Here is a 21,455-nt window from a genome sequence, read left to right on the forward strand (position 1 = left end):
TAGCAGAAAAGAATGCAAAGTTGAGATACCTTCGAGTAGTGAACTGTCTACCCAATTTAGCTGCCCAAGCAATCAATGACAGATCTTTATGTGCAGGAGCATTTTGCAGAACTAACGTACAGATCTTCACAGGGAAGCTGAAAGGAGCTAATTAATAGCCCCAGATAAACAGAGCTAAGTGCAAAACTGGACATAGATCTTTACAGACCAGTGCTGACCGAGCTGAATTCTCTCCTTGCACTCTCACTAGCACTTATGACCCCAGTGAGGCATAAAGATTAATGCTTATACAAAAAGCATTTGTGTTCCACTTTTCATGAAGCGCTCGTAGGCTGACTGCTCGAATGTTTTGTCTGGTTTCAATTAGAGATAGTACTGGTCTTTACATTCAGCCTTAGCTGGGAGTAGTTTTGCTCCGGACAGTTCAAGCTACTAACACCTCCACCCATTCACGAGGAGCCTGAAGTGACACTTTTCTATCATTATCTTTACCATCATGAGCAAGTTAACTCAATAATAAGTCAGCCTCTGTTTACATTCCCAAATGACCAGCTCCATTCCTGTCAGCAGGGCTGCCCTGCCTGCACGCAGTCTGAAGCCCTCTGGTGCCCTGAACCCCAGACTGTATTTGTAGTTAACCCACAAATCACTGGGCAGGCAGGGGATGTCGAAGTCATGTAAATTCTCTTTGTACCCAGGAGGTGCGATGCAAGAGGCTTCAGGAGGAATTTTGAGGCTTTCCTGGACCACTGGATGCTTCCCAGGGCATCACACATACCAAACAAACTTTCTTAAACTCTTCTGCTATGTGCAGAGGGGACACCACGGGCCTCTGTCATCACACCAAACACTCTGGTGAGCTGAATGCACTCACCAAAAGCTGCACAGGCCAGCTCACTGTGTGAGCAACAAGCTTCTGAAGATGTGTGTGCTGAGACAGCACCTAGAGGGAAGCATCTTCCTGTTTGACTCCACTCGCTCTCTTAATTAGGTTTCTGTGATTGTACAGCAGTAGGGAAAAGCTGGCTTCCTTTGGAGAGACACTGCAGAAGTGGCTAATGTACATCTTCCAACATCAAGGCCTATCTAACAGTAGGAAGAGTTCCCCAGCCACCACTACATACCCACAGAAGCTTAGGGCTGTGTGCTAGGGTTCATCTGCCTTTCCTAGGAAAGGTAAAGAGACACAGATTTGAGGACTGGACTCCACACGGAGTCCATGCAATCGTACACCTGGGATAAAGCTGTCCTACAAAATGACCTACAGCAAGCTCTCAAAGGAGAGGAAGGGCAGAGGGAGAAGCCTCCACAGCCTGTGCCTCTCCTCCTCTGCAGAAGGCAGGCACAAGGACCTGGTATCCTCCTCCCTGACTGGGCACGGAGAACAAGTGCTGCATTATCGCTCATACAGCACAGATTTCACGTCACATGTCTGGACATAACCTTAAACCTCCCTTCATTTCCGTGGAGCACAGCAACACCTTCACAGTGCTTCAGTGTCATTGCTGGACTCAGCAGACCTCCTTCAAGACCTAGGGGTGGAAGGTTCAGCACAAAAAAGTATTTTACAACTAAAGTAAGGTAAAAGAGGACATCAAATAACAGAAACAGCCTGAAGGTGCGGATAGGATTTAGAGAGATGTAATATGCTTGAGAAAGGTGAATCTCAGGCTTAAGGGCTGCAACTGATGTCACCCCCTCACCCCGGCTGACACCGTGGCACTGCAGAGCAGGCCATGCCATTCCCCTAGACAGCTCCCTCAGCAACAGCTTCTCAGAGGTGCCTTTCTGCGTGGAAACTAAAGATCATTAAAATCTTCCAGAGGACAACCACGAGACCCAGCCAACATTCCTTCCTTCAATAAATAAAACAGTTTCTAGCATAGGCGGCTCTGTGAATTATTGCAGAGCACATAATAGTCCCTGTATTTCCCTACACAATCACTACGCTCCCCAGATCTAACTCATTACTGTGCTTAGCGAAGCGCTTTGAACTGCCTCAAGCATGAAAAGCACCATATAAGAACAAATTTTATTCTCATAAAAAGGTATTAAGGCAAGTTAGAGGCACTATTGACACACATGATATGTTATAATTGGCAAACGTTCACAAAGGCAAAATCCAGATTTGTGCATCAAGCTGGAGGGTACCTGTATGCACGTGGATTTTGGCGTGAGTGCATCCCCTCCTCTGCCCTACAGCAGCCCCAGCCCACACAGATAAGCTCTCAAGCTGCTTGAGAGCCACAGCAAAACAGCCCTCTTGTTTAGGAGGAGAAATCAGCACTCTGCCTGACCTGATTTTAAAAGGGCACATGAACATTGCTGCCTGATGTCTGGCATTATCCATCTGCCCGTCAGTCCTTCCTGACCCATCATTCCCCCACAACCATCAAGCTCGCATCACACCACCACCAAGGATCAGAACTGCACCCTTGCACCTTAGCTGAGGCATGTTCCTGTCTCACCCTGTCCACGCAGCAGCTCTGCTCAGCTGTGACCTGCAGCACCCTCTGTTGTTCCCATTCTGGGCTTCACCCAGCCCTTGCTCCCTGCCAGGACTTCTTTCCTGTTTCACTTTCTGTCTTCCAAAAGGCTCTGTCTGTCCTGGCCTGGACTCTCATTCCCTGCTTGCTAGTCTTGCCAAATACACTTTGAAAAAAAAAAACAAAGAAATGGAGAGACGCTGTAGATAAAGACTGAGACAGCTGAAGTCCTTCTTGTTAGGCACAGCTTGAACCCTAGTAAGTTCTAGTGACCCAGAACTCCTTTGGAAGTGTGAGGTCACGTATCTACCTGAAATTCTTCATGTCAGTACTGTGGTTAAGGATGTTACTGGAGAAGCCAGGAATGTTCTCGGGGCTGGTGGTGGTGGGCAGAACTTTTGCGTGGGCCTACAGGAAAATGCTGGGCTGCCCCAAGCTGATGTCATGTCCCAGGGGAACATCAGAGTCAGCACTCTCACTGCCTTCATTGCTGGCGACCAAGACAAATACATTAAATATTCAAGGGAATATTGAGAAATAACAAAAACTAATACAGAAACCACAGTGCTATGTGCTTCAGGCACATGTGTATGCACGTGTCTGCAGCCTGCCCAATGGACTCATGCGGTCATGCAAGCTCCTGGCCCAGAAGCTATGCTCAATCCCTCACACTTTCCACAGCCTTGAATTCCTTCTTTAAGAAGGAAGCCCCATGGCCCATTTTAAAGCACTAGCAGCTGCTTTTGGGCTAGACAGCACAGAGTTTTTCAACAGGTTTCAGCAGTTTCTCTTTTGCTATGAGGTATTCGGGAAGCTGCAGAGGTCACTCACTCATCCCAGAGGAGAAAGCTGTGCCCCATATCATGGGTTCATCTGTGCACAGTGGTGCTGATGCAGCTCCAGGCCTGCCTTCCAGCTTCGTGGTCCATCACACAGCCTTGTGAGCAGGTGAAGCAAAGGCTAAGGGAAACCTCCGAACACCTGAAGTGCTTCAGACTTCCTATTCCATGGGAGTGAGGAATGGGGAAAGCATACATGCGTTGTCACCTTCTCCAAAGTCTGCACACCGACATCCTCGTTCACTTCTTATTCTGGCACTTCCACAGGCTTCAAGAAGAACTGAGCTCAAGCCTCAGGATTTAACCCATGATGCACCTCCACATAAAAGATCTGCATGTAAGGAGAGGTCACAGGACAGAAATGCCATTCTGCAAGGACCTGTCTATGAGATGGAACACTGGGCCCATGGCAACAGTTGTGTTGGGAACAAATATTTCTAAAGAAAAGGTTTGGTGCATGCAGTATTTCTGTTTCAAGCACACAGGAAACACTACTTGAGAGCCTTAAATTCAAGTGTGCACTAAAAGGTTTTTTATACCTCTCAATCTAGTTACATTTTCTTGGCTGCCCTCCACTCTGCCCACAAAGTGCTACAGGAAAAGGAGGAAACTCCTATCAGCACGCACAAAAGTAGGGACTTTTCTTCCTTCACATAATGAAGAACTATTCAATGGCAGTACAGTCCCACTGGTCCCTTTCCCATGTGCCCAGCGGCCTGCCTGTCCTCACCGCTGTTTCAGCTGAGAATGAATTCAGAGGAGTGACCTTGGTGTTGACCAGCAGGACGAGACCTGGACAAGTGATGTGCTCGCACAGCTTCATTTTTAGATCTTTCTCTGTGGGAGAAATTGAGAACCGCAGATGTTCCACCAAACCTACTCATCCAATTACTGGAGCACTTTGAAAAGGTGATATGGATCAGCCTCACACCCCAAGCTTCTTCCTGAGCGTACCGTGAGCGTGCAGACGCTGCACTTCTGAGAAGCACCAAGAACCAGACAGATTAGCTTTGTGGCTTTTGTTCATTGGTTCTGACTTGCTTTTGACTTCTTGCCTGCTCCCTATTAACACCCCACGATGCAGTTGTGTTTGACCTCACTATAACAAACCCTGATTTATATGGCCTCACACAATTCCTCCTCCTTTGTGTGGCCTTGAGAACGGCCTAACAGGCATACTAAAATGGAACCCATTTAAATCAGTCACTACTGAAGTAGCAGACAGCTTCAAAGAGTGTTATCTCTGTGAATCAAACTTCACTCTTTCTGAATAATCTGTTGGTTTTGGTTTTTTAATGAAATGTAGCTTATTGGGGTTTGGCAGATGCTGACACATCCTCCAGTGAGTAGACTTAACAAAAAAAACAGGTGAAAGCATGACTAAGGTTCACAGAGCTGCACAATGGAAGGGAGAATAGATCCCCAGGAAAATCAAATGTGCTCCATTCACCATTCAGTCACTCAATTACAAGTATCTGAGCAGCTGTCCAGTGAGAGGAATTCAAGTTCCCTATTCTGTGGAGCATCTCTGAACACCTCTGATGCTATTCCACGGGCACTGTACTCCTTCCTGTACCCGTTATCTATGGATAATGTGCCCACTGCTTACCACGCTGCTTGTTTAGGAATGTGGCTTTTCTTTGGTACAACGTGAACACTACAACCATGTGCTGCACGTGCCAAACAGGCAGGGTGGGGTGGGCTGGGAAGGAGGAGAGAGGCTTCGGCTCAGAATGACAGTACCTATTTTTAGGCTCCCAAAGCTGTGCTGCTCCCACTCTGATCTGACGATCCAACACGTGTCACTCGAGATGTCACCAATCCCAGGCAGCCGTGACAGTTTGCTGGGCGTCAGCATCCTGGGGGAGGGAAGCAATTTTTCTGAAGTCTGTAGCAGGAACAAACTGTCTTGTGGTAAATGTAATTTGATTCATGTTAATTAATAGTTAGATCAAGTTGGGTTTGGGTTGGGGTGTTTTTGTTTTGTTTTGTTTTTTGTTGTTGATTTTTTTTTTTCAGTCTGAACAAATCATTGTAATACAGGAGATATGTACCTGGCTTATCCCAGTCTGACAGCCCCCCACCTGAGACACGTAAAATAAGGCATGACTGGGGAAAATCCATGTCCCGGGTCAGTTCTGTGTAATGGCCATGTTTACTGGGGGCTGTGCAGGGTCACCCACTGCCACTTCTGCCAACTTCAGCCCAAATTCACCTGGATTCTTTTCCAGCAGATGTTGACTGGGGGCACGGCACCATTTTATTTAATCGAGGTGGAGTTTTGGTTCCCACAGAAAAAAAACCTGGAACCAGAGTATATTTTCACCATCAGTGACTGCAGACTGGTAGAAAATGTCCGCGCTGCTTCTTTCTGCTCCACTCTGTGCCTTTGAAGTCATGGTAACAGCTTTTGGATTCAATCCTCTGATGAGACTCCTTGATTTATTAGGTAAAACATCTGGAAAAAATGAAGACTTGTGGCAGTGTAAATCCTCCAGAAGGAGCAGAGAGGTTTCCTCTGAGCTGCACTCCTGTCAAAACTCGAGGAAACCTGAGCCCTGGCGACTGTCTCAGGGCTGCCTGGCGGTTGCAGAGCTGCAGCCCAGAATGGGCCCGTTCATGTTTCACCCACTGGCCCAGAAAGCAGCAGGCAGGCTGGGCTGAGGCCACCAACACATCAGCCAACAGCCCTCAGTGCTGGGATCGTGCCGCAGCTCACTAAATGCTTTTCATACGCTCTTGCAGCTTGAATGTCGGTAGCAATTCTGCCCTTGACATTAATAAGGTAGCTCCTGTTATAAATCACTGCATACTGTGGAAGCAGTATGAAATGTAAAATACCTCTCTCTCTCAAAGAAAAAGGCAGCTGAGAAACACAGATTGGCCAGAAAGGCACAGTTCAGGTCACCTGTGCTTCTGTACTGACGAGGGGTGACTTTTCCATTCCCCAAATACAAATGGAGCAACACTGGCTTCAGCAGGAGACAAACATTTCTACCCTTGGATAATGCTGATTTGGATGGATAAAGCCTGTACAGGTAACAAACAAGGAGATCTGCACTTTGTAAAGTGGATTTGGGAGAAGCTCTGAATGAAAGCAAATAAGAAGAGAGGAGGAATGGAGCGGCAGGAGCAGCGTGCTTTGCTTTGGAGTTGCTGCTGCGGGCTTCTCCAATGGATGAGTGTGCAGGGGCACACGTGTGTAAAATATCAGTTAGATGATGGTGAAGCTAGAAAGCACAGAGGTACTTGACTCAGAATTATTTACTCTCTGCCTCCTCCATACACCAGCCACGTTCCAAATTCCAGCATTCATGCTTTTCCCCCAGAGAACCATCTTTTGACAGTTATTTTCCCATCTAAATCCCCCTTCCAGCCATTTGAACACCACAGTTCAAACACCAGCCTGAGTGCCAACGTTCCTTTTGCAGGGGGTGTGGCACTGGCAGAGGGGGAGGGGGGAGACTGGGGAGTATTTTTTTAATCAGATAAATAATCACTGGGAAACCAGCCACTTCTCTCCATTCAATTTATACTCTATGGGGAATCCACCTAATACCCCTTCTCCGAGTGTGAAGCAGGACGAGATGCTGTATCAAAGCAGGGAGGAATGCAAAAGATGGGATGGAGTGCTGGGAAAAAACAACCTGAGGAAGGAGCTACGCAGAAGCAGGGAGGCAAGAAGCAAAGCTGGAGGCATGCATGCATCTCTTCGGATGAAGGAGGAAAGGAGAAAATGGCAAAATGGAGCGAGCTCAGCTCTGAGCAGGGTGAGATGAGCAGCAGGGCTGGTGTCAGGAGCCTCACACCTGCAGGGAGGCAGAAATACTTGATGCGGGTCCAGGGCTGTGCGGGACACAGGTTCCTATGGAGCGCTGCCCGAGTCTACAGAACCAGCAGAGTGATTTCAGCCCAGCTCCCAGCAGAACTGGGAGCACGCCAGTTCACCCCACCAGTGTAATTGGAACTGATTAATGCTTTGTTGGCCGAGGACTGGGAATGGAGACAGCTCCCAGCACATCAGGTTTCAGACATGCTTGCAGGGCAGCACGTCTGGGCAGCCTGCCCTGCCGTCTGGGCATACCTTTTGTTTTGTACTGCTCCAACACCTCAGGCCCCAACCAAGACAAGGCTGCATTGTGCCGGGCGCTGCATGTGCACGCAGCAAGACGGGCTGTGTCCTGAAGAGCTCGCAGCTAACCAGACAGACAATTAGAGGTGGGGAGTGGAAACAGGTGCACAGAAAAGGAAATGATTTCCCTAAGCTCACAGGTGAGTCAGTGTCCAAACCAAAACCAGAACGTGGTGCCTGATACCAGGCCGCGGCACTCGCTGCTCTCCCATGTGCTAAAACCAATTCTGCCGTTACGCTTCTCACTGACTGCACATTACAGAGTGTGTGAGGAACTGCAGGGCAGAGGCACCTGAGCGGCGTCACAGCATGCGTTCCTGGCCTTTTCTTCTGCTGCTGAACAAAGAATGAAAAGCTTCAGCAGGAGAGTTGGCAGTGAGCTCAGGAGACAAGAAGGCTTCTGAGCAAGGTTGCCCAGGTTTTGGGAGCGACTGCAGTACAGAATGGTAGCAAATAAAGGAATTGACTCAGCAGGAGGCAAAGGGGAGCAAGTGGAAGAGTAACTGGAAAGCTGCAAGAATATGGAATGGCGAGCAGAAATGAGGCAGAAGGCAAGAAAAAATACAGATGTGTATAGTCTGCATTTTGGATTGCTTCCTCAAAGATCTGCTGAGCACCCCTCCTCAGGAAAGCAGGCCTTACACATAGTGCAGTTATTTGGGGCCCAAAACAAACAGAAGGGATTCTTTCAATTCAGAGCTCGCTTCTATTGTTGGTCCCCTGATTTTCTGTCTCCAAGTCCAAACTGCTTGAAGGTGTTGTTTCCAATACCACCATTTCCATTTCCTTTCCCAGTAAAGTTTATGGTTAAAACAACAGAGATCCAAACATGTAATTAAAACCTGTCCAGCATATCTACCAAATCAACTTACTTTCAGACTTCAATTAACCTCTGAGGTTGTTGCTTGGAATTACAAGTCTCCCTAGAAATGCTGTGACCGCTTGTGACAGGACAAAAGGACAAAGGCAGCCCATGGGGTGAGTTATGGGGATCATCTTAGGTGGGTCTCATCCAGCTCAGACATCCTCAGGAAAGAAGGAAAAAAAGAGGGAGAGAGAGCAACTTCTTGGTATTTTCTCTTTCTAGGAAACCAAGAAGAAAATGTAAATCTCTTCCTCCTCAGATATTGGGTTGTTTTGGTTTTTTTTTGTGTGTGTTTAGAGTCCCCAAACATATGTGCTTTATTAAAGCACTGCCCATTTCATAGGCTTTATCTTGCACTGGGTGATCTCTGGTGGTAGAGATATTCAAGCTGCTTTGTACATTTAGTTGTCCCTAAGTGTCTTTTTGGCAGACTGTTCCAGATTATAATGATTTTACATTAAGATTCAGGGACTCAGTAATCTCTCCCCTCCCAGTCCCCAGCAACAATAGAAATATCAACTCTTCAGCCCTAAATCAAACACAAATCTCTTTGAAATCCTCACCTGGAGCCATCTTTCATAGGTCTCTTTTCCCTGGGACTGTTGCAATCCATGGGATCTGCAGTAGTCTCCCTGCTGGAGGACATAAAAACAGATGACATGAATCAGGACCTCTTCTTGACAGGAACGAGGTGGAAGGGCTGCTCTCGGACAGCAGGTACACCATAAATTGCTGGTTAAGCCTCGCCAACATTTCTGGAGACGCATTGGGCTGTGGGAGGTTTGGGCTGCTCCATTCTTCCACGTTGGTTATCATCTTTCATTTCTTTTACACCTGATACCATGTGGTTTACAGAAATCTCTCTGGACCCAATAAACCATGGAAGTGAGCCGCCTTATTCTGTTTTCTTTCTTCTCCTGCCCTTCTTCATTCATTTCCTGGCTCTAAAGCTAAGCAACCAAATCCCCCAGGGTTCACTGGTAAGCAAAGGGCAGGCAGAAATGGCAGGAAAAAGGGTCCTGCCCAAGAAGGCAAGGAAAGGGAAGGGGAGGGGAAGGGAAGGAAAGAGAGAAGGAGTCCCCAGACCTCTTAGAGTGGAACAGGTCTGCCTGTCTGCAGCACTCCCAGGCTCTTTTACACACAAGGCAAGTAAAGGACAGGGAAAAGAGAATGTATATAGCCATGGACCTGCATCCCTTCAGGAAACGGTTCATGCACTGCTTCTTAGGGCCAGCTAGCAGCACTGGGAGGCTTGTTGTTACCCGGCCTGCAGGCCCTGACAGGCTCTGTCAGCGCTGGGCTCCTCGCTTCCCTCATGCCAGTCCCCTGGGTGCACCTGCAGGAGGGGCACGGCTGGGTGCACGGAGCAGCTGCCCGCACCCCTGAGCAGGCTGATGAGCCCCGATTCGCCTCAGCGGCACCGCGCTGCTGGAACATGTGTGGCAACGAGCAGCTCCTGAGAAGGAGAAATCCCCAGGCCTGGTTATTAGGGATCCCACAGATCGTATTCCCCTGCCCTTCCAGCTCATGCGCAGGTCCCAAACAAATGGCAGCCCATGCTGATTCGGCGTGGCAGGCGTGCTGCTGGCCAGCTGGCTGCTGCTGCTTCTCCCAGGGGATGGGAGGCTTTTTGTTCAGTAGTGGGGGTGACAATTGGGGTTTCTTTTGCCTCCATCTGGCCACAAGCCTTCGGGTAATTTGGGGGAATTTCCTATCAATGAAGCTCTCATCGACTGACAGTTTTAAAAGCAATTCAAGGGGAGATAGGAATGACACCAAGATAAAGATGCAATCACAGAAAGGTTGGGGAAAATCTTCTTTCCTTCACTCACAAATTTGTTTATGCTGGAAAACATCCCCCTTTCCCATATCCTCCAATTTGCTACAGGTTCTAACATGAACAGCTTCTGCTGGGAATAGCCAACTGTGCCAAAATACAATAGCTGCTGCTCCTCCTCTGTTCTCTCCCCAGATTATCACACGTTTCAGCTATTGACATCGCCCAGAAAATGGAAGTTGCTCAGTGTTTACTAACCGTTCTGCTCCTCTCTGCTCTGCACGGCCCTCTGTGGGGCAGCCAGCTCTGCTGTTTACCAGCCCATCTGCTTCTGTTGCTTTTCTCCACCTGAAGTTGCAGCGCTCCGTTCAGGGTATTGCTCACAGTTGTGTTGGGAACTGCAAAGAGCAGAATAGGATTTCAGGTAGTAAGGAAGCAGTATGGAGAGAAGAATACAAATCTGTTCTTATCTAAATAGACCTAAAAATAATGAAAACAAGAATGAGATGGCAGAGGAAATTCCAAACCAAGGGTGGCTTTGGCAGCACAGTCATTCCAACGAGAGTTTTCCTTCTATTTTTATTAGAACTTTAACATTTAGAATCAAACCAGAAAGGAAAATAACACGTGCTCCAGTGACCATTTCCCTGAAATTACACTGAGTTCCCCACATTTTCAAGTCTCTAGAGGCAGAGCTACAAGACTTTTTTGCCCAAACCTGTACTGCTGCTGCGAGCTGTTTAGTTGAGAGTTCTCTATGCAGTTTAATTCAAGGCCACGTTTCCAGGGATAAGAGGGGATCTTGGGAGTCAGAAAGATATTGGAAACCTGTCTGCCTACACTGTGAGCACCTGGAGGCAACCCTCAGAACCAGAGCTGCTGTCCCAGCAGCTTGAGCCTGCAAGCATGGCTGCAGGAGGGAGCAGAGGGGGCTCTTCAGAGTTTCAGGCATTTGAACGCTCTCTGTAGCCCAGCTAGCCAGCCAAGCATGCCATGCTGCAAGCCTGGGCAGGCTGCTGCAGACATCCACAGGCTGTGTGTGAGGCAGCTGCGTGGATGTGAGGGAGATGGCTGAGGAGCACGCTGTGCTCACAAATGCTGGTGCAGATCAAGGGAATAGCTCTGAGAGCCGTGTTCTGCGTGCCATAGCCTCTGTGCCTGGCTCAGGATGGGGAAAGGGACTGCACTGCGATGTCTGGGCACTGCCTTGGCCACTGGGGATCAGCAGAAGGCGGCAGTGACTTTGCTCCCAGTTCACAGCATTGGTGCTTAGCTTGGAAGAGAAAACAGAAACATTTTGCAGAACATACACACACTGAAGTTCATTCTCTGCATGGGCAAAGCCTGAGAAGGACAAGGAAATGCTTGGAGGTGAGGAAAATGTAAGATCTCAGGAAGAACACGCTGCGGGTCCCTTCTGTCCCATGCTGCACGGGTCCCTTCTGTGCTGTCGGATCACTGATCTCCGCCAGCTCAGGGTCAGAAACGTGCCTGGCATAGAGAGGAATGTGATGTCCCAGTTGGCAGCTTCCTGGCTCTGCCTCACCAGCTCAGCACGGCGTGCACAGATCATGTCCCAAGTCTTGGGGCTATTGAGAAAAGATGCTGTGAGCTCCCGGGAAGGGAGGAGCCTGCCAAGGCAGTCCCTCTGAGCAGCTAGGTGCAACACGCCAGCAGAAAGCAGTGCCTGTTGCAATGCTGCAGCTCTCGGGGCCTGCGTCAGGACCTCTCCACACACATGCTCTTCATTAGCGTTAACCCGGGAGCAGAAATGAGCTGAGAGCAAAAACTCCAAGAGGATTAAGCACACGGATGCGAGCTCTGATGTGAGGAGGGATCCAACCTGAACTTTCTCCAAAACACGCAGTCAGATCTGGTTGCTCTGGTTTGGATCTGAATCTGGCAAGATGGAAAGCAGTGCAGCGAGATGCTGAAAGAGGGGAGCAGAAAGAAAGGAAAACAGTTCCCTCCCTCTCACCCCCAAAAACGCAGTGGGCCCAGAAGCGTGCACAACGAACTTGTCTCCTTTCCCTCACTCCGCGTTACATTGTTCGCTTTCCTGCAAATTGTTTCCACATTCTGTATAAATAACCCCAGTGCCAGCGAGGGGGAGGGAGCAGAGGGGCATGGGGAGAAGGGGGGGAGGAAATCAGACGTCTTTGTTAGTTTTCAAAAAGAAGGTGGAGGATGGCGAGCAGCAGTTGGGAGCCGGGGCCTTGGCAGGCCGAGCAGAGAGCTGCCATGGAGCTGTGTTCAGACCTGGAGGAAGAAGAGTAAACACGGGAGAGATTATATATAATTACAGACAATCATGTTGCTGGGGATAAACAGGAATCAAAAGCAGGGAGGCACTGAAGTCTGGCACATCCCCAAGCCCAGAACAGAAGCCAGCCAGCGAGAGGCAACGCGGCTGGAAAGTGCTTCCCCTTGGGCCTGTTTTCAGTTAGCTCAGGGGCTGGGGTTTTTTTCCCTCTTTTTGGCTTGAGGCGTTCCCCCATAAAGAGACGCGCCTGCTCAATGGGGAACAGGAGCCAAAGTGAAGTCAGCAGAATCCTTGTCTGCAACATTAATAGATTACTCTGTGAGAAACATCAGGAACGTTTGGAAAAGATACAGCCTGCTGAGGTCAGCAAAACCACCAACAGGAATTTTGGAACAAAAATGGCTTCGGAAGCACTCCATAAGCTGTGCCTGCATGTCCTGTGGGCAGTCTCCTTGTTTGGGGAAGTGACCCTGCAGCAGGACGCAAAGGGTGGGCTGCACCTGATGCTCCGAGCTCCCCTGGCTCCGAGGTTTGTGACAAAGCATCCAGGTCAGAACTGTGCTACACTGGCAGCAGCAGCAGCTTTGTATTTGCACAGCCTGGCAGAGGGAAGGAAAAAGATTCTGCACGTACTGGAGATGCTCTGGTCAGAAAAGCAGGCGCTGATGCTCCAAGCATTGCAGCCTGAGGTGGGTGATGCTGAGCACTCAACAGCGTCCTGCAAAGGAGGAGGGGGAAGCGATGAAGGAACAAAGCCGAGAAGCAAACTCAAAGGCTTATGGCCCACGAGGTTGTTCTGTTATTTTTGTTGGGTTTTTTTTCAGAGGGACCTTGAAGGATTTGAAAAAGGAAAGCAGCCTGGCTCAGCCTTCTTTTCCTTGAAGGCTCACTGGAGAGTCAGAGGGAAGGCGACATCGCGCCAAACAAAGGACGGCAACCTCAGCCGCTGACAGGAGGAGGGTGGTTCGGCGAGGCAGTGTGAAAAGCTCTCTCCCAGGCACTATTTTAAATCCAAATAGCTTACAGCCTGCTGAATTCTTAAGCCATTTTCCTCATCTCTCAGCTGTTCTTCATTGAGAATTCAGGCACATATTTCAAAGCAGGAACGCGGAGAGAAAAAAATATATAAATCTATATACAGATATATACAAGAAATAACCAAACCAGTGGTTAATATCAGTATAAGAACACAGGCAGCAGGGCATGCACAAAGGCTCTTCTACCTTCTCTCTTTCACTGAAGGTGCTCTGAACATCCTTTTCCTAAGGAAAGAAAATTGATTTTTTTTTCAGGGAAATGACATTTGCTCTATGAGAACTGCGTCACAGTTTGGTGGATGACACCATTATCTGGCTACCTGCGTGTAATATTTTAAGCATTTTCTGTGAATTCATCATCGTGAGCATTTTTCCACCAGAATTTCTTATATTGACAAATCCTTCACCAGTGGTGGGTATGTGTGGGACATGTCTGCATGTGCAAAAGTGCAAAATCTCTGCTGGCCATCTCAAAATGTAGCGGTGACACAGACGAGGTCAGTTTAAGCACAAAGCAGGAGCCACATTCAACTCAAAGCTGCTGGAAATAGATTAGAGAGGGCAGAGGAAATGGAACTGGAAGGGGTTAAAAAAGGCTTTTGAGGTCCAAGCCTTTTCTGCTATAAATTTACATCGACTCTGTGAGGCTTAAAGCAATCTGCACCCACACAGAGTTGTAACAGTTGCTTCCAAATATCAGATGTGAGCGTACAGAACCATGAGTAAAACCAAGGTAACAGAGGGGTCCCAGCAACAAGCTGGTGGTGTCCACGTGCCATGCTGGGCAGAAACAGCGCCTGGAGTTTGGCAACATGGTGAGAAACAGGACAGGGAGCTCCCAGAGCTGGCCCTGACTCCTGTCCAAGGAGAAGTGAGGTTACTGATATCCTGCAGTCACAGGTGAACATCAACCACAAGTCCCTCACATAGGCAGGCCCCCAAAGAGCCACGCAGTGTTATCAGAAAGCAGGAATTAGAACTTTGTCAAGATGGAAAGAGCAGATCCTCAAGAGAAATCACGGATTTCAGAAGCAATCACCAAATCATTCCGCAGGCACCTCGTTGTGACTCACAGGGCAGGCAGGAAATCAGAAGAGCTCCACCTAAAGAGAAACACACAGCGAGCGCTCCCAGAAAGAGCCCTTGGTGGGGTAAAGCGTCCGTCCTTCCTTGTCTCTTTTCCTACCTTCCTCTTTTCCTAAGGCAACAAGCAAAAAAGATGAGTGTGATGTTTGCATCACTACTTATTTTTGCCTCGCAAAACGTATTTGCATGTGCTGGAGGAAAGGTTTCTTTTGGCTTGTCACAGAATCCCATGGCTGGTACGTTAGCTGGCAGTCCGCTTTGGATGGGCTCAGGCAAATCCAGCAATCCAACCTCTGCCTTTGCTGTCATCCCCTACACATCCACTTTTGAAATAATTATTTCCATGGCTTATGAAATAACTCATGTCACCAGCAGAGTGATGAGAGCAGCCCTCCAGGCCTGAGCTGCCAGGCACAGGCACCTTTCAATATGCTGCCTGCAAGAAGTGCAAGGTTTTGTTCAATGAAAAACCCACCCTATTTTGAGCTTGTGAAGATATGTGGCTTGAAGACATAAGCTTCTCTATACTTAATAATTCACATTACTGATTTCTCTCTCAGAAAACCTTCAGTGAACAGCCATTTTTTGTTGAAATCTTCTGTTACAAATATTGGTCATTCACTGAAAACATAAAGCCCAAAAGATGCAAGCAAGCGATTTTATAAAAAGTTTGTACTTCTGCAGCAAAGCAGGCATCTCCAAAAAGGCACAACAATTTGCTGTACACTGATTGTCAGCAGAAAAGCAACTGCAATGGTGATTTTGTAATTAGCCCATATAAATATGCATGCAAATGGGCATTTCAAAGGGAAAAGTTATCCCTCAAACAAAAACCCATCAACAACATAAGCTACAGGAAAACAGCAAGCAGGAATGTCCTCATCCTGACATGTACAGCAGCAGATAAATAAGGCCAAGTTATCCTCTCCTGCCCCACCAGGGCTCCCAAATGTCCAGCAACAAGCTGTCTATGATACAGCCCAGGGGCTGCAGTGCCCAAGCTGCATTGCTGCTGAAGTCACTGTTCATTTGCTTTCTCCAGAAGATATACTGGATAATCTGCCTCACACACCTGTATAACGGATGTGACACAGAGGTCTCATCATTTAAAGGATGTATTTGTACACGGCATCCTTTGAAATATCAGATTGGGAAACCAGCTGGATGCTGCTGCTGCTGCACATCTGCATGGCTTGTTCTGCAAAGCAGCAGGGAGGGAGGAGAGACGGCCAGCAGGAGAAGGGGACTGAGGTGCACACAAGACAGAAGGAAGACAAAGGGAAGGAGGAAGATCAATTAATGATCCGACAGCAGTGAGAAAACAAGTACAAATGGGGTCCCCAAAGTTAGCACACGGGCTGCACGAGGAGCCGGATCAATAGGCGCTGTGCGGAGGGAGCCCAGCGCGGGGTTACGGCGGCCACGGTGAAAGTCCCCAGATTACAATAAAGCAGCTTGAAGGTGACAGATTTCATTGTTGAAGGTGATAAAATTCCATGTGGCGCGCTGCAAAACAAGGGCTGGAGCTCAGCCTGCAGAAAAGGAGGCGGCACCTACACAGCGCATGTGGGGCTTCTCTCCCTCTCCTCTCCATGGAAATTAGGACAGAAGTGCCCAAGCTGTGCGCCACGTTTCCTCACCTTTGTGTCTCTGTTCTCACAGTGGAAGCACATGAGGCAAAGCAGACAAAAAGTGGGGCTGTCCTCCATAGAGCCCTGCAGCAGGCAGTCTGCTGCAGGCGGTGTCAGCATGAACCAGTTGGCCATGGCCCTTCTGCTGCTTGTGCTTCATTGAAGTGGTCTCCCATGATGCTGATGGGAGCCACCCCAACACGAACAAGGTGTCCTGAAAGCTTCAGGTTTTGTTCTTCCAAATAAGCCCTGAATGTCACTGCATAGGTAGACGATACATTTAGCAGAAGTCCAACCTTCACTCCCTTTTCCTCGTCCCACACTTTGCTGCAAATGCTTTGCAGAGGGATGCTTTGCAAAGGACAGAAATTTCAGTCCAACAAGAGGTTGGTTTGGTCTGGATGCACTACGACTGCTTGAAATCCAGGGAAGACTCAGCAGCAGAGATGTGCAAGGAACAGGAGAATCAAAGCCTGAGACTAAACTAGCAATTAGATGAGCCCCGGAATACATTCAAGCCGAATCAATCCATACAAGAATTTCAGTCACGGTCTGCTCGTGCCCACACTGCTTTCCTCCCTCCCTTTCTCTCCCACAACCCAGGGCTGAGATCCAGCACTGCTGTCTGCTTCATCAGAATATGCAAGAAGTGCAGTGACAACGTGCCTCCGAAGATGCTTTATCAGTTTTGCAAAGTCCCAGCTCATCCTCCTCTTGTGGATCTATTTACATATTGATGTATTTATTCCACTCTCTCCACCAGGCGTGCCCTGTGAGATTAAACCATTTTATTTACAAAGACATTGGGGTTGCAGCTCCTAACAATTAAGTCAGCCAAGACAGAACTTTGTGTGTGCTTTCAGATTGATGTCTGAACAGACCAGAGAGTCCTCGTCAGCGATTCGGGGGCAGCCGGGGGGAGGACCAGTTAAACCCCATCTGTATAAACCCGTCAATAGCTGCTGCCACTGGGAGAAATGGATTGGGATGGTGGGAGGTGCAAACAGGCAGAAGGGAAAGGTGATGGGCCAGCAGGAGCAGTGATGGATAAAACATGAAGAAAAGTAGCCAGCGTGGCTGACCTTAAAGAGCAGTTTTTGGAGGAGCTTCAAGGAAACACATGGGCTCCTAGGTTTTGCTCCTGCTCTTCTTCAGCCGTTGAAGGAGAAAAACTGTTCCTCTCAGTGGGAACAGCTGGAAGGGACAGGGAGAAGAGAGAAATGCCTTGTGAGAAGAAAGCCAGCGAAAGGTCCTTCAGGAGAGACCACCTGCGGCTGCCTTCACACTCCAGGCCCTTCTACAAGAGCTTGTCCCTGAGCTGAGCCTTGTGGAACATTCCTCCTCTTTCCATCAGTGCCTGATGGGCTCTATTTGTCAGCCATCTCTTCTCCACACCCTTTTGGGTAGGAGGGCTCTCCCTGAAAGGTGCAGTCCAGGCCAGCGTTTGCTGGGCGATGCCACTGAGCACCAGCAAGTCCTGCAATCAGAACAGCTTTCAGCAAAGCACACGACTGCAGGGAACAGCACCTACAGGTGTACAAACCTGCAGCACGTGCTCCTGTTGGAAGGATGTCTCTCAGAGCACTGCAGGCTCCTGGAACAGAGCAGCTGAAAAGTCACCTGCGTATTTAGATGGGTGTAAATGCAGCCTGCTCCTGACAGCAATCCCATCGGCTGCCAGCATTCCTCTTCGCATCTCTGACGTTTCAGAATTATATTTAGAGAAGTGCACAGGAATTAAATTTTGATGTTTGCTACAGAACACTGTTATATAAATACTCTGCACCACCTGCCCAAGGGTCTATTGGTAAGGCTGCATCGTTGCCTTTAATTAAACAGGCACAGGCAGCCCAAGGAAGGAGCACTAAACAGCATCCTAACCATCTTAGAAGTCCTCACTTGTCTCCCTATTAATTCTCACCCTGATCTTTTGCATAGCACTATCGCCAGGCTAATTAATCACAGGTGCGAGCACAAGCATTAATTGCAACAGTGACTCATTTTTTCTTGCCCGTGCCCAGCCATTTCTAGCCTATAGGAATGCAGCTACTCCCGTTACTTTTATAATTATTACAAATATAGAGCCAGCAACACGCACTACATTTTGTAGGCATTAAAAAAGACACGGAATTTGGCCCGAAGCATTAACAATCTGGTGCACATTCATGGGACTGATGAATGCATTTCACTGACAGTCAGAAAATGCATCTCCTGAATCATTTTAATTCAGGGAACCGTATGAGGATGAACGGTGAAACACAGGCTTTAGGAATCCAGCATCTGCAGTTCCTCTGGTCAACAAGTCCTGGCTGCTCGTGGCTTGTTGGGATTTACTCCCACAGGGCATGGCATCTCCAGATCAGGCTGTCCCTGGAAAATCATACAAGATGGCTCTCAAGTGTGTATCACTGGGGTAAGAAGTGCTTCATCCTCTGAGTCTCAGGCTTGGGTTCTGTGAACTCTACTCACAGCCTTGCTGTCAGGATGAAAAGAAGGGAGGTGAACCTTTGGAGCATGGTGTGTGTTGGAGACTCCCAGCACGGCCAGAGCTGTTGGCAGACACTGAGAACAGGACGGCCACAATTCCAGACACAGGTCCTGCCTGGCCAGGCAGGCAGAGGGAGCACAGAGGAGCTGACGTCGCTGTAGCTTTTGCCACAGGGAGTTTGGAGCCGTTCAGCTTGGTGCTGGGTGAGACAGTGCCTTCCCCTGGCACAGGATAATGCAGGGATGGAAACCAATGTGCTGCACAAGGGGTAGGAAAAACTGCTGACTGTGTCATGCTGAGAGATTAGATTATAAATGTATTAAATGACTAACGTGCATTATACATTCTTCCCAGGCCAAACCACCTGCATACACAATGTGTGGCTGTGATGTGGGGTTGACAGGTTCAGGCAAATGGTTCAGGACTAATTTTCAGTGTCAGACTGGCAGAATGTGTTCCAGACAGAGGGAGAGATGAAGCCAAAGCTGTGAAACATTGCTTTTTAGGGAGAAAACAAAGCTAAAATTTGAACAGCCATAAAAACACACAACCACAGTAAATATTTCTTTTCCTTGCCAGCACAGGGACTGGGGAGATAAAGAAGTGGCTGAAGGAGAACTGAAGGTGAGCGCCCATTATTTACTGCTGCTGCTGCTGAAGGAGTAAACCCCCACGTCATGTTTTCCTCCAGGACAACAAGAGCACCGGCCTGCTTCCCAGCCTGGCTAGCTGTTATGTTCCCCTCCTGGGGTGCGTTTTACGTGCTGCTTCAGTGCAGTGCCGCTCTGCTTTTAATTGTTCACAAGCACACAAAGCACGTGGTGTTCTCCTGCACCACTGCTGCACTCCCAGCAGATCAGATGGAGAAGTTGCCTACCAAGACAGAGGTTTGGAGAATAATATAAAAAAGATCTACAAGGGCTTGTGTTGCTGTTGTTGTTTTTAATATAATATACTTCCCTCTGCCTGCTTAAAAGCACAGGCTTGTTTGAACTTCCTAGGGAAGTCGGGAGCACTGAAGAGGAATTGGCAGGCTCCAATCTGGCTGCTTTTCCTTATTATGAGAAAATACACTCTTGTCTCATTGTCTAAGGGTATGAATTCCTCATCTCATATTGTGTTTGCACAGAAGCGTGAAATGTATCCTGAACACTGGTCTTCATCCACACTTCACAACGTGAGAACAACGAGGGCAGTGAGAATGGGAGCACGGCAGAAGTGGGGGAGCTGTGTGTGCACCGAGGCTGCAGCTCTCGCGCTGCATTCACCATAGCCATGGCATTGAAAGGGAAGCAGTGGCACAATTCTTCTCCAGGATGCTGAGGAGCCCCATTCTGTGAGCTGTTGCCCCTGTGGGAAGCTCCCTCCTCCTTTTCCGTAAATGTTCCCCCTGCTGCCACTGAATCACCAAATAATCTGGAGACCCGTGGGAAGGGAATTAAATGGTGGTTATCACACTGCCACGTTCTGCTCATTTTATTTGTTTTAAATGACCATGAAAGCAAAGTGGGGAGAAAGAAAACACCCAAGTGGAAAGTTAATTGAGCTACTGAAATGTCTTTAAAGGAGCACTGTGATGCCTCAGCTCCCGCTGGTGGCATTTGCTCACATGAGTTGGCACCTGATGACGCAGTACGGATGGGACCCTCTCTCTACACAGCCCTTGCTGCAGGCTTGGAGCTGAGGACAAACTTCCTGTAAAGGTGAAAGAAATGGAAAAAGACCTAAAGAAAGACCTAAAAGACCTATATATGGAGACAGACTCAAGCAGAGATGAGGGAGGAGCTGCCCTGACCAACTGGCTGGAGATAGGAGCACAGAAAACCAACATGTAGAAGGGCCAGTACCAGGGTTTGGCACACAGCAAGACACCCACACCTGCAGGAGAAGGCAGGGTGGGCCCATGTGGGAAGAGGGGGCTCAAGGGAAGTGCTGTGGGAGCCCAGGATCTGACAGGGAACCTGTCGGACCTGCTGGATCAGCTGCACACGGGCTAATCTCCAAACAGAAGACAACTTGCTCCTGACTTGTTATACCTGACAGCATTGCTTCCAGAGCTCCCAGGACCCAAAAACACCAGCAAGCAGCATGGGCGAGGCAGGGACACACATCCTACATCAGCTTGGATGATTAAAAGGGCAGCCAGGGATGGGAGGATGGTGCAGACTTTCCCTTAGCACCTCCTGCACCACTGATCTAGTGCACTAGATCAGCACTTTCTGGTAACTGCTGTATTGCCAGATGATGATTGGGCATCTGACAGGAGATGAATAAAGTCGTTAAAGTTCTTATTTCTGGCTATAAAAAATAGTAATAATGAAAAGCAGACAGAGATAGGGGAAGGGCTGCCCACAGCTTTCCCATGTTGCATTGAACTGAATAGAGAGAGAGCTATATTCAGTTGTTTTCCCTTCTCATTTTCTCCTGTCTCCATGCCAAGAGCAATCAGTGTGAGATCAAGCATTTGGAAGATACCATGCTTAGTCAGAAGCGTTCCTCAGTACCTGTCAGAGGGACTATCTGTTGTTTATTTCGCATGACCTTTTCCCACTGGCAGTGCCAGAGCTCCCCTGCCATAGTCCTCCATCAGAGCCTGCTGTGCTGAGCCAACCCCACCGTGAGTTCAGGACCCAGGGGTCTGCAAACCAGAGCAGCGCATGAAGGCCATGTCACCTTCTTTTAATGATGACTGTTCTGCCTCTAGCTCTGCAAGTGAGAGCTCCTGTTTCTGTGTCAAAGGCTGTCCCCCTTCTTCGTACTTCTTTCCCCAAAGGTACAAATGTGCCTGTGCTTTCAGGTCCTGTGTAGCTCAAGATCGAGATCTGAATATCAACTATTTCCTTTGTGCTCT

At 48.5% G+C, this 21,455-nt stretch overlaps 1 long non-coding RNA gene across 2 annotated transcripts in view; it reads right to left on the bottom strand.

The window, feature by feature from the left end:
- The window catches only part of LOC125698172 (uncharacterized), a 39,880-nt gene that overhangs the window by 8,536 nt on the left and 9,889 nt on the right, over nucleotides 1-21,455 (bottom strand). For both annotated transcript variants that reach the window (XR_007379099.1, XR_007379098.1), the window contains 4 exons: nucleotides 10,358-10,497; nucleotides 8,886-8,957; nucleotides 5,541-5,783; nucleotides 5,069-5,184 (listed from right to left, as the gene is read on the bottom strand). This is a non-coding gene — a long non-coding RNA (uncharacterized LOC125698172). The remainder of the gene's footprint in view (nucleotides 1-5,068; nucleotides 5,185-5,540; nucleotides 5,784-8,885; nucleotides 8,958-10,357; nucleotides 10,498-21,455) is intronic.

This window comes from Lagopus muta, chromosome 10 (assembly GCF_023343835.1).
Source record: "Lagopus muta isolate bLagMut1 chromosome 10, bLagMut1 primary, whole genome shotgun sequence".
Taxonomy (NCBI): domain Eukaryota; kingdom Metazoa; phylum Chordata; class Aves; order Galliformes; family Phasianidae; genus Lagopus; species Lagopus muta.